General features: G+C 44.5%; 1 long non-coding RNA gene across 1 annotated transcript; it reads left to right on the forward strand.

Moving 5' to 3' along the window:
• Nucleotides 1-1,126: 1,126 nt before the first annotated feature.
• On the forward strand, nt 1,127-3,419 carry LOC138757025 (uncharacterized). The gene is made up of 2 exons (XR_011353283.1): nt 1,127-1,415; nt 3,268-3,419. It is a non-coding gene; the product is annotated as an uncharacterized lncRNA (long non-coding RNA).
• Nucleotides 3,420-3,793: the final 374 nt, after the last annotated feature.

Below are 3,793 nucleotides of genomic sequence, written 5' to 3' on the forward strand. Positions count from 1 at the left end.
TTCTGATGAGCTGCCATCATACTGAACAGTAGCCCTCATGTTGTCATGGAAATGACTTGATGATACTATGGAGTATCAGGGGACAGCCAAGCTGAGGGAAAATCTGAAAGAGCCCATCCCTGCTAACAAGATTGAATGCTCTGATCAAGTCAATGAAAGTGACAAAGAGGGGTTTCTGTTATTTCCTGCACTTCTCCTGGAGTTGATGGAGTGAGAAAATCATGTCGATAGTTGACCTCCCTGCATAAAACCACATTGAGTCACAGGGTTGAATAGTTTTGCCAGAGTTTGTACACATGCCAGGATTACTCGAGCAGTCTTTGCCGACAATACTCAGAAGGGAGATACCCCTGTAGTTGTTGCAGTCACTCCTGTCATCCTTGTTCTTATACAAAGTGACGATTTTAGAATCGCACATATCCTGTAGTACGGCTCCTTCTTTCCAGCACTGATGGAGGACCTCATGTAAAGGTTGGAGAGGTGAGCGGTTTTACTGTTTTTGATTAGGTCTGGAGAGATCCCATCATTGCCAGGAACTTTCCCTGGGGCCAGACTATCAATTGACTTGCTAGAACCTTAATGGTTGGTTCAAAGTCAAGTCCATCCATGACTGGTACACAATCAATGGCATCAATGGCTGAGCTAGCAGCAACGTTTTCACTTGAATAGAGTTTAGAATAGTGTTCTACCTAATGCTCAATCTGCTTGCTTTTATCTGTGATTATTTCACTATTGGACGAGTCAGGGGTGCTGTCTTGCTATGTGATGGGCCAAGAGCCTTTTTGATACCATCATACATTGATCTGATGTTGCCTGTCATAGCTGCTGTCTGGATGTCCTCACTGAGCTAGAGCCAGTGCTCATTTGCAGACTGCCTTGGAGTCTGTTGCACTTTGCTTCCAGCAGCTCGAAGTGCCTGAAGCGTTTGGTCAGATGGTGAGTATTTGTACTCTGTGAGAGCTGCACACTTGGTTTTGATGACAGGAGTCATGATGTTGGAATATGTCTCAAACCAGTCACTGCTCTTTGTGGTCTTTCTTCTAAAGATTGAGAGTGCTCATTTGCGGATAGTGTCACAAAGGTATGACCATTGTTCTGTTGCAGTATCTCATTGTGAGGAGGTAGTCATAGCAACCTGTATTGATTTTGCAAACTGGTCAACCTTTTCTTGCTGTTTCATCTCTGTAGTGTTGATGCAAGGTTGTCCAGTTTGCTTGGAGTGGTGGATTTTCTTCACGTGCAGTTTGATCTTGCTGCATACTAAAGCATGATCTGCATCACAGTCAGTACTGTGGTATGAGATGATGATTAGTACAGAGTTGATGAAAGAGTACCCAGAGATGATCAAGTCTAGTTGGTGCCAGTTTAGACCTTGGATGTCGGCATGAGACTTTATATTGCGATTTCATCTTAAAGTAAGAGTTAGTTACACACAGGCCGTGATAGGAGCAGAGCTCCATTGTCATTTATTTTGCCAATTCCAAAGTGACCAAGACAAGGTTAGTCGTTATCGGCTCCCACTCTGGTGCTGAAGTCACCAAGGAGAATGAGGTGCGCGTTACTGGAAATATTCCTGATAACAGCTTCTAATTTGTCGTAGAACATGTCTTTTATCTCAGAGGTGGAGTTCAAGGTAGAGGCACACACACTGACGAGATATACTGGGCCATAACTGATGTGTAGGTGGAGAGTCGGATCGTGCTGCTACATTTTCTGGTAGCTCCATCATTTGCAACAAGGAGTTCCTAATGCCAAAACCCACAACATGCTCATGGGGCTCGTCTTGGTTCTTTCCCTGCCAGAAAAATGTGTAGTCCCTTTCCTTCAGTGTACCTGAATCCAGCAAATGTATTTCTTGTAGGGTAGCTACATCTTCCTTGAGCCTTAATAGCTCATTGTTAATGATCTCTGTTTTTTTGTACATCTTCGATATCTTTGAGGTTTTGCTCTACTCTAGTTATCATTGTGTGGACATTCCAACATCCCTGTTTGAAGAGTGTTGTCTTATTGGATTTGTTTTCTTTCTTGTCTGGTGCAGTAGTTACAGGCAGCTCTTCATGCAATGATCCATTACCCCCATGCACCCAATGAGGAAGTCTGACTGTGGCAGGACAGCAGCTTATTGGTTGGGGACTGGCCAGGTTGAGGAGGATGGTAGCTGAGAAGTGAAACGTGATGGTCTCTCCCACTATCAGAAGCAACCCCTGGTGCCATGTTCTATGCCAACCAACCATTATGACTTGTAACCAGTAATTGCTGCTTCCCGTGTTTGTACGATGCTAGAAAGAAAAGCTGGAATGGCCTCTCCAGAGCGCAAGCCAGGGTAGAGTTGATATGGAGAACTGTCTATGGCCCATGCAGTGGGATCTTCCCCCCACCCCACCCCCACTCCGCTCAATGCTAATGATAGGTCCAAAGGAATGACAAAAGTCAATACAATTTGGTGCCAGCAGCATCGCCGGAGTTTCGTGCCAGTGCTGAGTAGAGCAGTCAGTCACCTTCAGGACCCCGTCTCTGGATTTACTCCCAAAGCTTTTCTCATGAGCGGGTATAGCCACAAGGCAGCGGAGGTTTGAAATCAGAATTTTCCCTCTCCTAGATGAGTTACCATCGTGGTTAATTAACCCCATCTGCTTGGGGAAACTGGCTTCAAGACACCAATGGGCTGCCTTTGACCCTTATCCTATCAGTGAGGATAGCTCTGCCAGGCATAAAAACTATGCCACATGTGAAGGTCTGGAAATGGACGGCTGTCAGAGGCTGTTTGAGACACACGCCTAGAAGAGCATTTTGTATAGCAGTGGGAGCTTGTCCCCACAACCACTCTCTGGCTATGACAATTTTTAGGCCTTTTATAGTCTGAGGATAATTGGGTGACAAAAAGGCATGCCCTTGAAGTTGGTTCCTCTCTATGATAACCTATTCACTGTGCACTGTGATTCATCCCAAGGTCAGATCTGGAAGAGCATCAGGGGCAATTAATTCATGATGTGGCTCTATCCATCTAACTGTACTCCACACAACTGCCTTAGTGCTTGTTTTTTGTATGCTGATAAACACAGGTGAAGTTTAATATTAATTAGGATCTTTGTGTACTCACTGTAAATCAAAGTCAGCCTTTTATTGCATACTTTGCATAGCACATGGAGCTAATAAGACGGCAGATTAACGCAACAATATAGATTTTATTTGTCCTGACATAATTGAAATAAGTATTCAAATGGTGTCTGTGCTCATCTATTAACATCACTGATCCTGGGTATCTAGTTTTCCAGCATTGTCCAGACCTACAGCTACCTCTCGAACAGCATCACAGCTGCATTTTCATTTCATGGTCTTCAGATGGTCAAGAAGAGTTCACCTTTTGAGAAGCAATGCAGCAAGTGCAGGATACAATAAAGCTACCCAAACATCAATAATACGTATGCTTGTGAAATAGACTGTATGCACTGGAGGAAATGAGATCTTTTCAGGTGACACAAAGAAGACTGCAGCGACTGGAACCTGAAGCTAAATGCACTCTTCTGGAGGAACTCAGCAAGTTGAGCAGCAGCAGTGGGAGAAAAAAAATGGTTGATATTTCGGGCTGACACCTTTTCATCAAGACAGGGAACTGGAGAAGAGATGCGGGTGTAAAGAGGACAGGGTGGGTGGGTGGGACTAGGGGCCTCATGTTAGATTGGTGAACAAGGGAGAGGTGAACTGGAGACACAGGAGACTGCAGATAAAAAAAAAAGTTTTGTCTTGAAATGTTGACTTTCTTTCTTCCCCCCACTGATGCTGAGTCCCTCCG

Source organism: Narcine bancroftii, chromosome 1 (assembly GCF_036971445.1).
Source record: "Narcine bancroftii isolate sNarBan1 chromosome 1, sNarBan1.hap1, whole genome shotgun sequence".
NCBI classification, from domain to species: Eukaryota; Metazoa; Chordata; class Chondrichthyes; order Torpediniformes; family Narcinidae; genus Narcine; species Narcine bancroftii.